The sequence below is a fragment of the Rousettus aegyptiacus genome, unplaced genomic scaffold (genome assembly GCF_014176215.1).
Source record: "Rousettus aegyptiacus isolate mRouAeg1 unplaced genomic scaffold, mRouAeg1.p scaffold_m13_p_17, whole genome shotgun sequence".
NCBI lineage: Eukaryota > Metazoa > Chordata > Mammalia > Chiroptera > Pteropodidae > Rousettus > Rousettus aegyptiacus.
Window position 1 is genome coordinate 17594206 of NW_023416292.1, and position 20796 is coordinate 17615001.

The 20796-nt window shown below is 46.5% G+C and overlaps 3 pseudogenes; 2 read left to right on the forward strand and 1 right to left on the reverse strand.

Annotated features, from left to right (window-relative positions):
• Positions 1–2936: 2936 nt before the first annotated feature.
• Positions 2937–3055, reverse strand: LOC118612983 (annotated as a pseudogene).
• A 1137-nt stretch (positions 3056–4192) lies between these two features.
• LOC118612987 lies at positions 4193–4311 on the forward strand (annotated as a pseudogene).
• A 12883-nt stretch (positions 4312–17194) lies between these two features.
• Positions 17195–20448, forward strand: LOC107515503 (annotated as a pseudogene).
• Positions 20449–20796: the final 348 nt, after the last annotated feature.

Consider the following 20796-nt stretch of genomic DNA (forward strand, 5'->3'; position numbering starts at 1 on the left):
GACGAAACCCCTTGAGTGATTGAAGAGGTGACACGACAAAGGCGGAGTGGTAAAGCCGAGGGAGGAGTGAGCGACGGGTGTGCCCAGCTCGGCGGCCGCCTGCGCCCCATCTGCCCGGAGCTTTGCCACTGAAACCGCCGCTGGGAAGACGGAGAACAGGGCCAGCTGCAGAAGATGGACCCGATCACATCCCTTAACCACGCGCACTGCCCAACTCCCGGCTCCAGTCGCAGAACCAGACCGTAAGCCAGAACTGGGCCCAAATCCACTGGCTGGGTAAGTGGCTGGTCCCGAGGCAGTGACACGGTGGCCCCAAACTCAAAAGGAAAACATCCGTCACGAGAGAGAGATGGCGGGATCCAGCGAGGAAGAGTGGCCAACCCGCGCCTCTCGCTCTCACCAGATGGGAATGAGATCTAGGCCCGCTGTCCATGCGGGGGACTGTCACCGGTCTCTAGCTCCTCGTGGACGGCCATGTCTTTTTTTCCCGAGGGCACGAACTGAAATGTCTTTATTTTAGGCCAAATTCCGGCCCACCAAAGGATAAAGCTATAGAAGAATCTCAAGAGAAGAACCACGAGAAGGCCATACGTCACGAGTCTGGTGTCCCCTAGCCCTGCCTGCCCACCCAGGCGGGGTCCTGACGGGGCATCGAGAAGCTGAGCCCCCACCGGATGGAGCCCACCTCTGCTCCAACCAAGCCCAGAGGCCCGGCCTAGAAGCGGAGGAGCACCTGGAGCAGGGAGCATCACCGCAGGTATCCGGGCCCTGGATCAACCCCGCCGCCCTCCGAGGGGTTGGCACAGGGCGGCTACTGAAAAGGGGAGGAGAGAGAGGAAGGGAGACGCTTTTCAAACCTTCCGGACCAGATTATTATACGATGTCTCCTTTCCTTCTGACTAGACTATAAATGACACTACTAAGAGATTCCCAGGGACAGCTATAAGGTACAGGCCGAACGCAGGACTTCTCGAGAGAACACGATTTTTAAAATTCCAGAGAGAAACTTCTATGCCAGGTCCCCCCACCTAGGCTCAGAGTATCTTTATGAAGCTGCTCCATGTAACTTTCAAACATCAATTCCTTGGTCTAAGATCTTAATTACTGTTATAATGCATGTGCTCCCAGGAAAATGACCTTTGAAGTCAGTCTTGACTACTTTAATCTCAAGGTGAAAACTTCCTACTCTTTACTGAAGTAACTTTGATGAGTGAGGGAAGCCGGGAAGAAACGAGAGGAAGGAGAGAAAGAAATGAGAGAGAAAAATAGTGATCGTGAATGAGTCTACGCACAAAAAAAGAAAGGGAACGCCGAGACCACTGCCTTCTAACTTTGCAGAAAAGTTGTCCTACTAGGGTGGAATCAAAATCCTTAAATATGACCCTTTGCGAGTGTATGAAGCTTATGGAAATAAATCCTGCATTAGGGCAGCAGGAAGTTCTCTTTCTATCTCCAAACATCACCGGAATAACTGCATTTCTGAACTGTCTGCTCCTCCCTCCCACACAGGCATAATCTGGGATCACTTCATAGCACTAGGCACCTCCCTGTAAATCTTGCCTGTCTGATACATGCTGTGGAAGCCTAGAGATCACCGCTCCACGCTTTGCAGCTCTTGAGCTACCACCATCAGGTTCTTCACATTGCAGTTTCTAAAGAAAGAACCTCAGGAAAGAAACACATTAGCCCTTCCGAAGCTGTGGGACTGCCAAGTTTCTCTTGGGTAAGAGCACCCTCTGGTGGTGAATGTCTGTTTTGTGGCCTAACAGCTCTGTCTCTGGAGGTGCAAGGTCTCCCAACAGGGCTCACCCCCAAATCCTTCCAGATAGAAACGGATTCCAGGATCTTTCCTGGTAGCATAACCATCCACCAAAATCAAAACTATGAAGTCTTGGTTCGGCGCCTTGCTCTATCATTCCCAATGTGTGACTGTTGCATAGTCACCTGTATCACTTTCTCAATTATAAGTAAGAAAACAATGCCAACATTAGGAGCAAATGAAAATGCCTGATACTCAACAAATTACTGTATACAGTAAAATAAGATGCCGTGATGATTTACCAGATACATACAGATCTCAGAATCAAAAGAAAGTTCTTGATGTTACATTCTTATCCTGATGGCCCCTTCATGCTTGTGTAGCTACCCTTACAAATCTCTTACACCCATATTTTCCTTCTGGATGCCTGCTTTCCGCCTTCTAGTCCCTCGTTACTTACTGCCCACTTCACTACTACAGCCTGGTGCTCCTGCCTCGTCGTTCCTCCAAACCACCTTGCCAACTGCTGCTTTACTAATCCTAACGGCTACGCTCACCGAGTCAATTCCCAGCTTTGGAACCCAGGAGAACTTCCTGTGGCCTTGAGCACGGATCTGCAAGAACCAGAGGCAGCAAGAGTGAGCAAACACAGTGCTTTATCACGCAGGGAGGGAGCGGGGTAAATGCTCCCACCGTAATCGATTTCAGGATATAACATCAATGTCGCTGAACAGCAGTTGGGAGGAGAGGCATACCACTGGCTCTCATAAGCTGGGGCGAGCCAACTCCAGTCACCTCCAGCCCAACTCTGCCCACAATCGTATTTTGTTCTTGGTCCTTCTTCGGAACAAATAGCGTGCATCAAAATTGTTAATGTGTAACAGAATGATGTTTAAGCTTGTTTTCTGTTTTTTTTTAAACAGCAAATAGAAGAAATACAATACAGATCCTTCACTCATTCCATAACTGCTGCCCACACATGCGGTGATGGACAAAAAAGGGCTCCGCTGTCTAGTTGGCAAAGCTGCCCTTGCAGTGCTGGGAGTCTATTCCTATACAGTATGGTTTATTTACTTTTACTTACTTATTTATTTATTTTTAGGCAAGGCAACCGTTGGTTGACCTCACAGATTGCAAGGATCTTGTCAGCTTACATTCCCTTATTCTTTATTTTTCACACCTACGGCACCTGGTCTTCCTAGGCGGTCTCCCATCCAAGTACTAACCAGGACTGACCCTGCTTAGCTTCCCAGAGCAGATGGGATTGGGAGTGTTCAGGGTGGCATGGCCATAGACACTCTATGCATTTAATAATATGTGTTAATGCTTCTGGACAAAACATTCTGATTCCCAGTGTCTAAGGTTTGATTCTTAGAGTAAATAGCCCTGAAGCCATAGTCACGTAGGTTGCTAAGATTACTGAATAATAGTAGCTTATTTCATGGTTTTCGATGTCATGTAGTAATACGTAGTCACTGTTCTGGAAAAGTTGCTTTTTTGCAATTTTTCTTCAGCTATTCCGTATTTTTCCACAAACTGCACATATAGATAGGTACAGAAGTACAGGAGTGTAAGTGAGTGTGTGTGCGCTGGGCTTTCTTGCCTTTTTTATGAAATCAGGAAAGAAGCCAGACCTGAAGGTGCACTAAAACCATTTTCGTGTTGCATGCTGGGATGCTGCTGCCAAATTCCTAAAGAAAATAAGCTTCTGAACAAAGGAAAACACACCTCTTATAGAGGCCACCAGAATGACGAACCTTCTAATTATAAGAGTAGCCCTCACTTTTACAGTGTTTCACACTTTTCGAAGGGCTTTTAAATGCATTATGCCTTCCGGTGGACTTCTGCCGAAGTACGTTCTCGGCATGGTCTAGAATCTTGGCAGAAAGCTGCCAAAAGAACATTAAAACAAATACCTAGAATTCAAGATTGGAGAAATGGAGAGAACAGGTAATTTTTCACTTCAATCTTGGCTTTAACGTAGTGGGTATTACATTGGGGGAGAAAAGTCCCATGTAATCATCATTTAAATTAATCTCAAGCATGATACGGTCTAGGTATATCCACGTTGTCACAAATGGCTAAGTGAACTAAGTCAGACAAAGACAAATGCCATATGGTTTTCACTTACATGTGGTTTTTTTTTTAAAAAGAAAAGCTGAACAAACAAAACACTCTCATAGAAACGAAAAACAAACTGGTGGTCGCCAGAGGGGAGGGGTTGAAGGAAAGGGTGACAAAGGTGAAGGGGACTATAATCGATAATAGCGTGACAACTTTGCACGGTGACAGATGGTTACTAGACTGTGTGGTGTTCACATCACAAGATACATAAATGTCTAACCAGTATGCTGTACACCTGAAACTAAAAAGAAAAAAGAAAAAAAAAAAACAAATCATGAATGTCAACTCTAATCAAAAAATAGAGATGCAGTCTACAGCCATGCCGCCCTGAACAAGCCCGATCCTGTCTGACCTCAGAAGCTAAGCAGGGTCAGGCCTGGTTAGTACTTGGATGGGAGACCACCTAGGAAGACCAGGCGCTGTAGGCGTAAAAAATAAATTAATTAATAAATAAATAAATAGGGAATCAGTAAACTGACTAGGTCCTTGCAATCTGTGAAGTCAACCAAAGGTTGCCTCGCCTAAAAAAATAAAATAATAATAATAATAATAATAAAATAAAGAGGTACAAATTATAGTTACAAATTAGTCATGAGGACTATAGTCAATAATTTTGCATTATCTACGTATGGTGTTGGCTCGGTAGTAGCCCTATTGGGGTTACCACTTTGTAAGTTACATAAATGTCTAATCACCATATTATACACCTGCAGTAAATATAATACTGTATGTCAACCATAACTGAAAAATAAAATAAAATAAATAAAATAAAATAAATTATAATGCTTACTAAAAGACATAATAAAAAAACTAATCTAAAGCAGTAGGAATTACCACCTCATCACGCACTGGAAAGGTGACCTCACTAGATAATGTACATAGTCGTCCGCATAACAAAAAAGAGAAAGGACAGGAGAAAAGCATTTTTGGAAGTTGACATGAACTCCTAGCATAAGATCAGATCATGGTATAAATAATGAGCTTTCCTGTTTGACTCAAAGGAGCTTAATCATCCATGCCAATCTCCGAGGCACAGTAGTGGCAGAAAGAGCAGATGAACCAACAGAAAAAGAGAGTGCGTGACTTGACCTCGCCCCGCACGGGCAGCACGGGCCAGTACCTGGGATTGCTTGAGCTGCAGCAGCGGCTCATAAAGACAGCTGTCTTCACCGGACGGCATGAAAACCAACTGGTGGCAGTTCTTCACCTGTCCCTGAGAGAACTGCCTAATTTGAATGGGACTCTAACCCCGCAGTCATAGAGAATCCGGTATGTGCCAGAGGATTCGGAGGAAAACAGAGATTGCCCTTGACATCAGTGAAAACAGGGTCCTTGTTGAGGAGATAAAGGAATCGCACATTCAAGAGTAACCAGCCAAATAAGACACGAAAGGTTGCAGGCAAGGGGAGTCAGTGCGGACAGTGTTCAAGGATGGCTCCACGGGAGATATGGGACTCACTCTGGGTGCTGAAGGGCAGATGGACAAAGAAAAGGTGCAAAAGGACCTTGAGGCAAATCGGAACAAAATCACAGAGATGCAACCACGTAGTGGATACGGAGGGGACGCAAAGTAAACCAGGGTAGACAGTGAGGCGTGTTTTTCAATTAAGGGGGAATACATAAAGAACATGTATCCTTTAAGCGGGCCCGTTCCTCCGCCTGCTACGGCATGAAACCGGAAGGCCGGAAAAGCGTAAGGCCTCGTGGTTCCTTCATGGAATCCTGAGCAGAGGCTAGCAAAATATAAACAAAGAAACTACAGAATGTTAAAAAGTTCTGAGTTCTTTCTAATAAACACCAAAGGGAGAAACATTGTAACTGCATCCACCCTGTAGTTCACTTACGAAGAGAGAGGCGGCCCTAAGAAGAAACTAGGCGATGGTGGCAAAGACGACGACGATGACAACGGCCAGCACTGATTGTGCTTATAACGTCCCAGGAATTGTGCTTTAGTCCCATATTATTTTATCGTGACAGAAACTTCATGACACTTATTAGACAGGACTTTTGGTAACAACAAATACTGTAAAACTGACTCAAAATAGCTTAGCATCAAAGAGAATTAATTGTCTGGCATAACTGAAAAGTCCAGGGGTAGGTGTTCCCGGCTTCGGAAATGGCTGAATCCAGGGGACCAAACGATGCTATCAGGATTCTGACACTATTTTCATCTCTCGGCTCTGCTCTACTCGGACTGTTGGCTTCGCTCGCAACCAGGTCGCCCTTGGCAAACCTGCAGAAACCGACTACCGGGCGCTCCAAGCCTCAGGCTTACACTGAGAGGCCAAAAGGAAAAGAAACGTCTCTCTTGCTTTCCCTGCCCTCTCCCTCTCCTTCTCCCCATCATCATGGGCTCTGAATGGCTCTGCTGAGTGCATGACACTCAGACCAAATGCTCCAGCGTCAGGCTCGAGTCCTGCGGTCATTCCACTAGATAGTCAAGTAATGGGCTTGGCAGACGCTCCTGGCACCAGAAGAGACAGGAAGAGCAGTTCCCAGTGGAAAGCAAGCTGCCATGCAAATGTCCGCTACAGGTAAATACTAACATCCCTATGTGGTGATGAGAAAATTGAGGCTTTGGGTGGTTAAGCTCGAAACCAGGCTTGGAGAGTAAGACCGCTCATTGTTAAAACAATGGCTGTTAAGCTGAGACACTTTCGAAAAGGACCGGGCTTGAGTACCACCCAGATAATTAACCCAGAATCTAGGTGTTGAGAACCGGGTGGCATTTGTTTCAAGTTCCTCAGGCGATTCTCATATGCGGGCAGCACTGAGAAACCCTGTCCTGAGCAGCGGGCCCGTTAATCACGAATCCCGGGGCTGCAGACAGCGCTCGCTTCCGCCACCCTCGTAACCCAGCTCATGAGATGGAAGCGACGGCTCACGCATCGTTACACCGTCCCATCTTTACAGCTGCGGTCCCCGGTGGCGCTTCACCAGACAGAGCAGACGGCAATAAATATTTGTTCAGCTGACCTGACGTAGCTCCCTGGATTATCACACAAACACTCCTGCTGGCATGAAAGGTTCGAAGGGGGGAAACAATGAAACTACCCGTGATGTAGCAGTGATAACAACGACGGGAAGGAAGAAAAGGGAAAAGTGATAGTGACCCAGCGACCATATTTTCTGAGTCAAAAAAGAAACAGAAAAAGAAATAAGGAGCTCAGTAGGTGAGACCACGCGTAGCGTGAATTACTTTTAAATTAACATACCCTTCGAGCTCGCTCCTTATCTCTCATTCTGCCTGGTCCCTTAATTATGACATCCTTATTCCCCAATTAGAATCTAATTAAGCTTGTCAGCCCCTTCTAGACGGTTAACTAGTTTTTTTTTTTTCCTCTCTCTGAAAAGCTAAGCTTTATTAAATCGAAACCCTTGATGGAAAAGCAGTATGTTCTAATGACTTTTTGATCTTTCATTTCATGTGACTATACCACACTAAACGATACCTTTCGCCTGATAAAAAGTTTAATGTCGCTGCAGACAAGCAACTGCACTTCGGTTAATAAAATAAAAAGCTTCTTTCAGAACTACACTAAGATGACAGCAATGGGTTCTACGTTCCTTCTGCTAACGAGTTTCTTTCCCACAAAATAACTTAACCTGATGCTCTCGGCCTTTCGTTTCCCCCTGTGGTAGTCCTTGAATGCACGTGACTCTACCTGGGTGTGAAGGTGGATCCAGAGTAACTGTAATTTTCCCGACCTGGTTGTCTCTATTCTAGAATCGCCCTGGGATTGCCCCTTCGCGCTGCGGCCTGCAGTGGCCGCGGGCTCTGCCTCGCGCACGTCGTCCGTGGGGCTGTCACCAGCGGCCCGCTGGTGCCCGGAGGCCCGCCCCTGCGGGGTTCGCGCGCTCCCTCCGTCTAGAGGGTTTGGGGGCGGGGGGGGGGGGGATGCATATCTGCTTGATCATCTAGTAATCAGTCCCCCGGGGGAGTTTATTTCTAGCAAAAACAGATGTGACTCTAAAGTGTGTTTCAGCTGGGCCCTCGGGCTAGAGAAGCATTTGCTCACAGAGGCCCTTGGGCAGTGCGCTGGGCGGGTCCCCATGTCTCCCGCTTCCACAGCGTTTGGCCGGAGCAGGCTCGGGATCCCTTCCCCAGCCCGGCGCCCTCCGGCCTCCCTCCCAGGCACAGCCTTCGGGGGCGCCTTCCCCGCGCCCCTCGGCTCCGGGACCTGCCGACGCCGCTTTCTGAGCGCGTTTCCTGACCGCCCGCCAACCGGGCGCCCCCAGGCTCGTCAGCGTGATTCCGCCGAGGTGGAGGCCCAACTGCCCGGTCACCCAGTCAGCGCGCCCCGACACCCGCCCGGTCACCCAGTCAGCGTGCCCCGACACCCACCCGCTCACCCAGTCAGCGCGCCCCGACACCCACCTGGTCACCCAGTCAGCGCGCCCCCGACACCCACCCGCTCACCCGGCGCCGGCCTCCGCGTCCACGGCGCGCGCGGGCCACTCCTTCGCGGGGCGGCCGAGAGGCGCGAGGCCCGGGTGTCTCCGGACGATGCGAGCGCAGCGCAGCGGCCGCGGAGAAGCGTGGGGGGAGGAGCCCCGGGGAGCACCCCGAGCGGCGCCCGCGCACCTGCCGCGCAGGCTCGGCGGCTTCCGGGACGGCCGCTCCCGGGACGAGCAGGTGGAGCTCGTGGAAGATGGCGACGCCCCGCCGACCTCCCGGCGCCTCGCGGGGCCCCCCGCACCCCCGCGCCCGGGCCCCTGCCCGCCCCACCCCGCAGCCTTCGACCACCGCGCACCACACGGAAACCGCGCGGCTTTTTGCAGGAAGAAAAAATAAAAAGGTGGGAAGAGCGGCCCTGTCTGGGAAGGAAAGCCAGGCTCATCCCCTTCGGTCACATTTTTTCCGAGGTTTGCGTCCTTGCATTTTTACCGTCGGTAACCGCTAAGGAAAAAGCGGGCTCTACCTGGGGGCCCCGGGAGGGCGCGTGTTTCTTCGCGGGAAGAATCTGGAAATTTCCTGTAGGAGCTCGCTGCTCGCGGACTCGCTGCTGTCCCCCCCTTAAGGGCCACCGCCAGCACCCCGAGACTTCAGAACCGGTGCCTTAGGGGTCTCTGGATCTCTTGGCTTAAGTCTTTCGGGACTCGAGGTATTTCCTTCATCAGAGATAGTTAAGTGTTCGCGCCCAGGAGCCTTGCAAGGGCGGGCGCGAGACCCTCGTGGCCGTTCGCAGTGAGGGCCCTGTCGGGAGCTGTGCTGCACGCACTCAGGGAAGCGACCGTGCGGCCACAGCGGCGGGTCCCCCACCGGCGGTGTGTCGCCGCCGCCACGCGCAGGCCCGACCCTGACCCTGCGCAGGGCCCCGGCTCCTCCGCTCGTCGCCCCCTCCGTTCACTTTCCCTCCCAGTTCAGCTTTCTTCCTCCTGAATTGCATCCTTCGGTACTTCCTTCGGCGAGGTTCTCTCGTGTTAAAATTCTTCTGTTCTTATTTTGTCTGAAAATGTTGGTTTAGGGGGGAGGGGAAGCTTTATGTGCAAGCGAAAGTTAAGCTGGCTACCGAATTTAGGTTAGTATTTATTTTCTCTTAACACTTCTGACCTCTTACATTGCTTGTTGAGAAGTCTCCAGCCAGTTAAACTATCATTTCTTTGTTGGTAAGTTGCCTTTTTTCTTAAGTTGCTTTTATTATATTCTTTCGGTCTTTGATAATCTGTAGGTTCACTAAGATGTGTCTAGATTTATTTTATTTATTCGGTTGAGAACTTTGTTGCGCTTCTTGATACTTAGGACTCATGTTTGTTTGTTTGTTTTATTAAGGCTGAAAAAATTTTGCCTGCTCTGTCTTTGAATATTACCTCTCCGCCATTCTCTTTATTCTTTCTTACAGAGACTCCTAACAGAGCTATGTTTCACCTTATATCCTCAGCGTTTCTTGATGTTTTATGTTTTCCAACATTTCCTTTCTAGCGCTTTCCAGAGAATTTCCCCAGGTATATCTTCTAGTATACTAATTCTCTTTTTAGCCATATCTAGCATTTTTTTTTTACATATCCAATCATTTCAGTGTCTACATATTCAATTATTTTTAAATATGCTTATTCTTTTTCAGAATCCTTATGGTTTATGTCTTTAGTCCCTCTTTTATGTCACTTAAAGCATACATTATTTGATCTGATAGTTCCATTAATCGATGCATCGTCACTCATAAGGAATTGTTTCTCAAGTACTTTACAATTTTGGAGTGAGAGCTTATCTTCATTTGATTTCATTATTCTGCTTAAAGTAACCAGTTAATTGCCCTTAGGTTTCTTTCTTTCTTTCTTTCTTTCTTTCTTTCTTTCTTTCTTTCTTTCTTTCTTTCTTCCTTTCTTTTATAAACACATTCTACTTTGTCTCTCTTGATTTTCTGTAGTGGTTAAGAACAGAAACTCTGTATCAGACACACAGGCTTTAAACCATAGTGTTTTTACTTTATCAGTGAGGAGGCTTTCAGCAACAAGTAGGTGAAAACTAACCAAACGTTTTTTAAGGGATGAGAATATTGACTCTCTAGCACAGTGAGTCCTGAGATAGGGTGGTATTAGGATTGATTAATCCAGCAGGGTCTTTCTATCTCTCCACTCTGTCATCTTCATGATGTCACCTTTGTTCTTTGGTTTTCTTCCTTCGCATTTGCTTGATGTCTTAAAGTGCCCCATGCACCACAGCCCCAGACCAGAGCACCCAGAGGCAGGGCAAGTACAAGGTATCTTTGTGTTAAGAATGAGGATAATCTATCCAGAAGCCCCAAGGTTAATTTCCTCTTACTTCTCATTGGCCCAAATCGTGTTCCATTCTCATGCCTGGACCAATTACTTAGCAAGGGAAAGAACATCACCGTTACTGAATCAGACCAACTAAAACCGCCCCTTGAGTTGAAGAGAGTCACTGTCTGCAATGGTGGAAAAATAATGGACTTCTCTTTGCGAAATAAAAGGAGGGAAGAGATGTTTGGCGAGTGACCGGTAGTATCTTCCCATTTTTCCTTTTTTAGCTGTGTTGTCCTGGAGAGGTCACCGAACATCTCTCAGCCTCAGTTTCCTTATCTATTAAATGCAAATAATAATAATAATACCTACCATCTAGGGTTTTATGAACATTAAATGGGATTGTTCTATGTTCTACCACTTAGCACAGTGCCTGAAACATAATATCCAATAAATGTTAGCTACTAATTTGGCATCCAATTTTCAAAGACTCTTGTAATTAGATGCTTTTTCTGATATCTGACTTTCCCACTTCTAGCAGCTAATAACATGTGTATTAACCTATCACATGATTTAAAGGTTTTCTTCTTTATGTTTTAATCACTGAGCTTCTCTTCCATGGTTCCTTTGCCATTTATTCAATTTACTTGAAGAGAAGTACAAAAGTAGACTCAATGCTAAATTAAAGAACTGATACACACTGGGGATAGTAGGAAAATTACTATAATTCTGGCTATAATACAGCTTAATCTATTTGAAATGTCCAAGCTTAGTATTTGCTTTTATGACAAACTACTGTAGTCTCGTATCTGGCTAATAGTCCACCGTGACCCCCGGGTCTTGCTGTGTCTAAGCATGCCATTCCCAGTCGTTTTCACCAGTAGGGATTTCTTTCTGGTTAATGTGGGCTAAGACTTCTTTCAGAGAACTGTCTCAGATGCCTGTGAAGCAGAACATCAAAGAGAGAAATTTTTCAAATATAAAGTTTTGTCAGCTCGATATGGCAATGTTATCTCTGCAATTGTAGATAACTCTCAGAAATGATGCAGGCAGTGCTACTGAATTATGTATGTATGTTATGTGTTGGTTTTAAAAAAGATGCTGCTATAATATCCACATCTTAGATGAGAGAAATGGATAGAAATCATTTGAGTATATCAGAGGTTTTGTGTTTTTTAGGTGCTTTGTGATTTCTCTGAGCACTTCCTCAGGATCATTTTAATAAGGTCAGCTTTGTAAATGAGGTATATAAGGCTGCTTGGGGCCAGATAAAGAGCGCTGGCCTGGGATATGAGCGAGCCTGGTTCCAGCCCTGCTTCTGATTATCCGTGCCGCCTCAGGCGATTTGTGTGTACTTTCTGGACCTCCGTCTCCTCGTTCTGAGCACCAGCCTCTGTAACCCTGACCTTCTCGGCAGGGCTGATACTGCCGACCGTGGTCACACCCTGGGACTCGACATCCCCTTCACCACACTGGGCTCATACGTCATCCACTCCAGTGAGGTGTGTGGCGTGTTCTCCAAACACATCGCAAGTTCCTCCCCTTGGCAGGGGACGTGGGAGCTGTGTCTGTGTGATCCCCTTTTGACCCATGGCTGCACGGTCTGCTTTTGTGGGTCAAAAGAGCAGTTTCTGGCATCTTTTGACAATGTGCTTAGCTAGGTTCATAAACACCTGAGGAAAATATCTCAGTATTTTTGATGATCTAATGGCGTGAGGTCCCAGAGATCATTTAGAACCACACCCCCCTGCCCCCCCCACACACACCCCTCCTTTCTCATGTAAGAAAATACTGCTGTGGCTGGCTGCAGGTGGAGTAAGATCAGAACCCGGATCTCGTGCCTCAGGGACGCTGGTTTTCACGACAGCAGGCTGCTTCTTCCAAATACTCCAAAGAGTCAGCATCGGGGGCGAGGCACCAATATAAACATAGCCTGTCAAAATCATGTTCACGAGGCTGTACGGTCCACAAACACTGTACCCCCTCTTTGATTTCGTTTCGGCCTCACCCCAAAGGGGCCGCCACGCGGAAGATCCAAGTGGCGTGCCCAGCAACACTTCGCCAGGCGGTCACAGCGCCAGCCCATTTCTTGGGAGGCCGGTGTCTTTGACTCCAGGACTTAGCCCTGGCTTCCATTAAACAGGCGGATTACCAAGAAATGAAGTCGATCTTTCCACACCTCTGGCTGCCGAGCGAGCAACCTGAGCTGGGTCGGTCCATTTGGCAAAATGCTCCCAGCCATCCGCGTGTTCTAATCCACTAATATCAACACTATAATCAAGTTTACTTTTAGGAAACTCCTGAGAAGGAAACCAACCAGAAGCCAGATGTTCTAGCCGATTCTTTTCTTTTCTTTTTTTCCTCTTTAGATGCTCTGAAATCACTCGTTACTATACTTTTAATTATGTTAATGTGCAATTATGTGAATGGGTGGTTCACACAGAAAAAAAGTCACTAGATAACACTGTTTTCAATCCGAAGCTTTTTCATCACATAATATTGCAAATTTCTCACATTTACAATAAGGAGCTTCAGCCTAGTGGTCAAGCAGGAGGGCTCAAGTGCTCACATCAGTCTTCAAATCATGCCTCTTTTTCAAGCTATAGAACCTGTTACAGTCCTCACTCATATAAGAGAGAAAATTGTCGCACATACATCATAAAGTTGTCAAGAGAATTATACGTGGTAATACCTATAAAGGGCTTAAAGTTGTGCCAAGCACACAGTAAGCAATAAATGTTTGGTATCGGTGTTATAATTTACATAACAGGGTGTCACATTATCCTCATTTTGCAAACAAGGAAACTGAGACTCAGAGAGGTTAGTGGTTTTCCTAAAGCCAAAAAGTCATAAGTGTCCTTCTGGGAATTTATTGGCTAAAACCTTATTAAAGATTAATTGGTATCAAGATGGGAGCAAAAGCAAGAACAGGAAATGAAGGAGCAACGCTAGGCCAGCTGGGGCAGGGGCGGGAGGATGCCCCGCAGGACCTCATGACGGCCCGGAGCTGAGTGTCGCCAACTCCGCGCTTCTGCTGGACTCAATAAGTGACCAGGCTGTCACCCTGCTTCCCTCAAGTGGCTTGGCTTTCCCTCAAAGTGTGACAGCCACAGCAGAGAGTCAGATCACACAGAAAGACGACACCTTTCGAGTCCCTGACTGAGGCAGCCTCCACGAGGAAAGCCTGTCGTAAGTCCACCATGAGATGTAATAGCTCCGTTTAAACATGAGAACATATCAGTCACGTGGGCACGACCCTCTTTGGTCAAGAGGTCTGTAAAGCTAGGAATCCTCCTGGCCGATAGGAAGAAACTAAATTATCTACGGCATTGTCGTCATTGCTGTGTTAGTTCCTCATCTGGCCTGGACTGGTCAGGTCCTGTTCAGTGAGACCGGCCTCCGGTCACTGGTTTAACAACAATGCCAAAGCACTGTGGAAGTGTCTAAACCCTAACCCCGGTGTCTGTTCTTATCTCTCCACAGAGCAGTAATAGTTGGTGGACTGGCGTGTACTTCTCACATTTTGAGTAGGATTGGCATAAATACAAGGACACATGTGGTCAACTTCATGAGAAATTCAGAAGTGGACCCAAGGTTAATTCGGAGGCGCGTGTCATTAGCAAAGACTCAGACTTTTTTTTATTATTATTAGTATCCCTTTTCACAAGATATTGATTTCTCTCCTCAGGTTTGTAATCTCCTGACCAGAGGCCTCCAGAGTCCCGGTTATCACTTCCTCAGCGTTATCCAAAGGAGGAAGGAGAGATGCAAGCGAAAGGGCTTTCTCCTCAGGCAGGTCTGTCTTCACTCTGAGAGGACTGACTCATCCGGAAGTTCCCCAAACACCCCCCCCCCCCCCAGTGCACCCGACCCTGCCCCTGTACCAGGCAGGCGAAGGAGAGCAGGACCGCTGTGGTTGAAAGAGGCTGATGAGGATCAACAGCACACTGCCAGGCGAGCCAAAGTCAGGGGCGTTGACAAAAAAAAAGAACAAGGAACGGCTGTTAAGTAAGAAAAGAAGTGTCTGCCACAGGATTCGTGGCTCTGCTCAGACCACGTAAGGCCTAGAGAAGTCTGTCCTCAGGGAAGATGCGGCATTCTGCAAGAAGGACGAAGGATGCACTCAAAATTTTTAATGTGCTATAGACTTCTTATCCACTGTCAAGATCTAAAATTCGGAAGCGGAGAGGGTACATATCCCACTCATTATCTCCTGAGCAGGTAAAAACAACGACAACAACAACGACTTCATAAGCCTCCTTTTCCTTGTTTGTAAAAGGGGCTCATAACAGGACTTTCCTCAGAGGTGGGTTTTAAGGATTCTAAAAGTTAATAGAAAGCACTTAGAATGGGTCTTGGCATGGGGCAAGCCCTAAATAAACCTTAACCTTATTAGTATTGCTAAGTGGAAATGGGGGACTCATTTTGAGTTTCCACATAATCCAGGGTTACTTCAGAGTTCGGAGATACCTAGGGCAGTTTCTGGGACTCATTTCGCATAAATGCACAATAAAGAAAGAGTGAGCCTGTAGAGAGAAATTGTATGGAAATTTCTGAGAGAAGAAACGTGACTTCTGAGAGAATACCGTCAAGGCACTGACTCTGAACCAACGGCGATTCAGTGGACCCAGATCTCTCTGAGTCCAGCAAAACCCAAGAGTCTTGCTTCCCCTGAGTCACTTTGGGGCCCAGTTTGAAGAGGTTCCGGGAAGAGCTGTGGAGCACCAGAGCTGCACTCTGCCTTTAGAGGTGGTGCTAAGGTTTTGATTCTGTGCTGTCTGCTCGCCAAGAAGCTATTCCAGGAAGCAGGAGACTCTGGAGTGACCCAGAGGATCTTTCAAGAGCTGTTGACAGGAGCAACTGGGGTTAGCACAGCCAGCAGAAAACGCTGCTGCGAGTCCTGGCATGCCACGACATCGAGAGGAAGGGTCCCCAGGAGCGAGGGACCCGGGCATCCCCTGTCACTGAGGGCCGTAATCTGCTAAAGCTGCACCATCAGGAGCAATTTCTAAAAGACAGTGCTAGAAACTGCCAGAGGAACCGATCCTCAATCCTCGTTATCCAAAGCCTCAGACCCTCGGCTGAAACTGCAAGGTCTTAATTGCTCAGAAGTGTCCGTCCCTCCTCACTGTCTGTTCAGCAGATCAAAGGGCTGACCACCGAATAGCAAACCTTAGAGGGAACGGCATGTGCTTGGAATCGAAAGACCTGGGCTTGAGTTCCGGGCTTTCCATTCTGTGACCTTGGGTACGTCTCTTAGTCCTCTGAGCTTCGGAGGATTTCATGAGCGAATATATATGAAAATGCTTTTTTCTTTACATAACATAAAGTACCAGGGAAATCAAAAACATTATAATTATTTTTTCAGCATATTCCTCAATAAATAACAAAATTAACAATTTTGTACAAGAGAATCCGAAGGGAATACAGCCCCCAGAAAATCTGAGTAGGGGCCCAGGCCAGTTTTAAAAACCTTTAATAGAAACATAGCTAAAAGGATGAGGTATGGAGAATGAGAGTCTCACTAATGAATAAGATCGGATTCAAATTTGTGACCTCACGTCATTGGGCCTTTGCATAGACGTGGTACAATTTTTCAGCTGCTTAACGTTCTTGAAAAACCATTTTGTTTCAAATGAAAAACCACCTGAAAGTTTCCGGAAGAGGGTTTTTTTTTTTTTTTTTTTAGGGAAAACTCAGGTTTAACATCTCTGAGGCTGATCTTTTCCCAGTGTCGTCCCTCCCAAGGTTCCTTGAGAAAACCAGAAGTCGGCAGCAACGTTTCGGCAGTCGGGAGAGGAGGACACGTTGCAAGATGTGACCACAGCAGCCGTGTGGAGTCAGGACACCCTCTGCGATCCGGGCAGACCGGTGCCGTGAGGACGGCCGTGACCCCTGCCCTTCCCCACCAGTCTGGCGGATTCCTGCTCACGTCAGGGGTGGCACTACCTCCCGGCCCCGGGTGCCGTCTTCTGCACTGGCAACTCGTGGTGCTTCTGACAGACTCCATCTGCCTCTCCACTTCGAGTTTCCACTACTGCATTGACATCTGGGATTCAAAACTATTCCACCTACTGTCAACAGAGCCTTCTTGAAAAAAAAAAAAGAAAGGAAAAAAAAAAAAACACTCAAGAACTGAAACAACCCAAACACTAAAATGAAACAGAGAAACAGCATTATTTTTGTCTTGTTTTTTAAGTACAGCTCTCCATCCCCCACGTGTTTATTCTATAATTAGAAAGGGTGTTATGATCACCCTCTAAAAATCTTGTTTTTATAATACTGAAATTACCATATGATATTAATTTGGGGAGAGAAAAAAACAGGAAAGCACAAAAAGTTCTGCAATGCAGTACCATGGAGTTTCAGAGGCAAGAGGAATAACTAAAAAAAAAAGAAGAAGAAGAAAAAAAATGGTCTATTCATGTTTTTAGGCATGAAATGATGAAATTGTTTAGTTTGAGTGCACATTGACTCTTGCCCGGACTATTGCAGTAGACTAAATTGATTATCTTACCTCCCAATTGTTCCCTCCTCTGATTCAATCTCCAGAATATGGTCCTGAATCCCAAATCTGGTCGTGTCTTCAGTCTGGTCAGAAGCATTTAGATGACCCTCATCACCTACGGGACTGAGGACCGACCCCCCAGACTCGGTATCCGAGGCTCCCCTAGTCATTTTCTATAGAGTTGACACTGCCTCACCTGGGCGGCATTTGAAAATGTTGGGGGTTTTCTTCTCAGTGGTCAAAATAACGTGGAGCACAACAGGATTTTGGAAGTGGGACCAGGAACATACACTCCCCGAGATGACAGAGAACCATCCACCCCCAAATACCAACAGCACACCCACTGAGAAACTCTGAGCCCAACTTTTCTACTTCTCCTAACTATTTTCTGCTCCTTCCTCTATCATATCCAACACCCCAGCCACCCCGATTAGTCCCATTTCTAACCTGAAAGGCTGTACTCACACTAGTCTCTAACCAGAGACCTTCCCAAACCACGACCTCCGCCACCCTCGGTCCTTCAAAACCCAGCATAAACTACCCCTCGCCTCCAGTCAACGTTAATCCCTCCCGCTTCTGTGATCCCACATGACTTTACTTCTACCTCGGCTTTAATGCTCACTGTATTCTGCCTTATATTATTGTCATTTTTATTACTTTTATACAGCTTTATATACCTCGAACACTGAGCTCTCGGTGCCTAGTACTTAGTAGATTTGTTGAATTAACCACGTTATTTAAACATTTTTTCTATAAAATATATGGGGACATTTCACACTCTTTAAACTACCAGTGGATACAATATGTAGTCTTATTAGTTCTCCATTGGCAAAAATCTGTTTTAGTAAATTGAAAAAAAATGTTTGGTTTCCTGCCCCTGTAACTCAGGGTTAAATCCTTTCTAAAGAAACAGCCAAAAGGAGTGCGTCTTCCAAAAGCCACAAGGCGCAGGAAAATGTAACTTTGGTGTCACCCGGTGAGAGCTCTGTGTACACAGAGCTCCCCAAATGACTAAACTTTACAAATTTTGGTTGACTTTAATTCAACTTTCCAAAAAAAAAAAAATTTTTTTTAAGTCACCTTTGGACTAGGATGAAACGTGGAAAATTTCAACTCGAAGTAAAAAAAAAAAAAAAATTTTTTTTTTTTTTCCTAGGAAGCTGTGAGCAAAAAAAAACAAGACTTGGCGAGAGCCGGCTACCACCTCCATCACAGGACAGGCCACTGCCAGCGCCACACTTGTTGATGAGACGTTTGGCCCGAGGCCCGCTGCAGAAATATCGTCTGCGACTTTATTTTGCTGGAGATTTCATCCGTGAAGATTTTCTCTTCCAGTTACAAAGTTCTCCCCGGAGGGACATAGCCGCTTTTTGGAAACCTGTGGCATGTTGGCAAGCCTGGCCCTGTTTACCATGGAAACTTGTACTTGGATGAGACTGCAGTGTATGACCTGGTAGGAGCAGAGATGGGTGTTTGCGGCCTGCTGTTTTCTCTTTGTGTTGATTTGGAAATTACAAATCACAGAACCAGATCAAATAGCTTTGATCTTTCCAGCTCGTTCGTTCATCGTGGCGTACGGTCATACCTGCGTGGACTTGAAAATACATTGACAGATGACAGAACACGTTATGGTTGGAATTTATGAATTTCGTTCTGATTGATCTGCGTTGGGTTGCCCAAAAAAGGAGTAGACTCTTTGTAAACTGAATGATTTCATGTCTGCTTATCTGTTGTTCTTTCTTAGGGAGTTCTAAACTATCTAGCTTCGAAGTGGCATTGACAGGTTTTTGTTTTTTTAATTAGAACGAAAGAAATTAACCAGTCTGCCTGCAAACAGATATTATCGGCTTTCCTCTAAATAACTGTTTAAAGCATCTGGTCCAGGATTGTGTAAGAGATTTGTTTTTATGTCTTTGGGAAATAGTTAACTGTCTGGTCCAGGACCTCATCACTTCTTGCCTGGATTACTGCAATAGTGCCTAACTTGATCCCAAAGCACGATTCTCACACCCCACCCTCAATCCATTTGCCACACTCCTTCCTACTGGCACTGTCACCCAAAAAAAAAAAAAACAAAAAAAACAGATCTGATCACCCCAGTCCAATGGTTAAAACTCATCAAAGGGTTGAGAGGAGCTTTTGGGAGAAAGCGCCAGTTAGCATGGCATGCGAAGTTCTGTTCCAGCCTTCTCCCCTGACTCATGGTGCTTTCATTCTATTCCACCCCACCACATGTTCCGCTGTAAGTCATCACTCGGTTGAGCTGCTTTGCCTTCGAACCAGCAGTTCCCGTGCATGTAATGTCACCTCTGGAACTGCCCACCCTTTCTGTGGCTTGCTCCTCTTCATCTCCCGGCTCGTGGGCCACTTTCTCCAGACACCAACCCCAAATTTCTCGCCTAAGAAAGTCGCCCCCCAGTGTGTTCCATAACCTTGCGAGATCTGCAGGATGGCACCTGTCACCCAGTGTTGCATTTTAATAGCATGGAAGTTCCAAGAGATCATATTTTTTTCCCTTTCTAACATTTTGAGAAAACAGAGTAGATTTAAGAACCAAGTTGAATGCAAAGAAACTTCAGAAAATCCAAAAGGAATTGAAGACTGCTCTATTTCAAGCAGAGCCATGGCTGTGAGCTTAAGAACCACCCAAAGTGTGTCACAGCTCCAAAGCATTGACCAGTGTGTTTGCTCCTTGTCCATCTACTGGTCCAAAGCTGAGAGAATGTCTCCCCTTCGTCGTTCTAAGGAATAGACGAGTACGCTCTGACGGGAAGGTAGATAGATCTGTACGCGGCAGTGAATTAAGGTCGATGGCAGGGTCCGGACTGACATGGCCTGCCCCAGTGGTTTAATAGATGTCGTCAGCACTGACAGCACCGAAGAGAACCGCTGTCCCATCTAGGACACCGAAGACCGCTTTGCTTTTCGTCATATTACATCCGAGGAAGCCAAGTGCAAGTTGTACACAGTGAGGAGGATCTATGGGCACAAAAGGAATCCCTCATCTACCCTGATCCCCTCATCAAAGTGAACGATGCCATTCAGGTAGATTGGGAGCTGGCAAGGTTGCTGACTTCATCAAGGTTGACACTGGTAACCCGTATGTGTTTAACCAGAGGTGCTGACGTGGGAAGCCGTGGTGGGATCGCCACCAGAGAGAAACATCCTGGTGCTTTCGATGTGGTTCATGGGAAAGATGCCAAAGGCAACAGCTTTGCCACCTGACTCCAACATCTTTGTTGTCAGCAAAGGCAGCAAACTAGAGATTGCTCTCCCCCGAGGCACAGGGCTCTGCCTCCCGGCTGCGGATAAGGGAGACAGGAGACCGGCCGCCGTGCAACAGCGGCTAAAATGATCTCCTCACGATGGACCTGGAAGGGTCTTCGTACTTAATGAAATGCAGACAAAATGGCATACTTAAAAAAAAAAAGGAATTAAATAATGGCATAAATGATTCAAGAACTAAAAGTTATTTGTGCACTCACCATTCAAATGATTTTCTGACCCTTTGTACTATGTGTGTAATATTGACCAACCAACCTAGAGCATCTGAAATAAAAATGCCAACCACAGTTCGTAGCCAATAAGCCACCTCTCGTTATCCCATAGATATTGGTAATTTTCAGAATAAACCATTTTAAATTTACTTGAATACAAAAGAATTTTCATAAATGATCATCTTTAGCACTTTTGATAAAAAAGT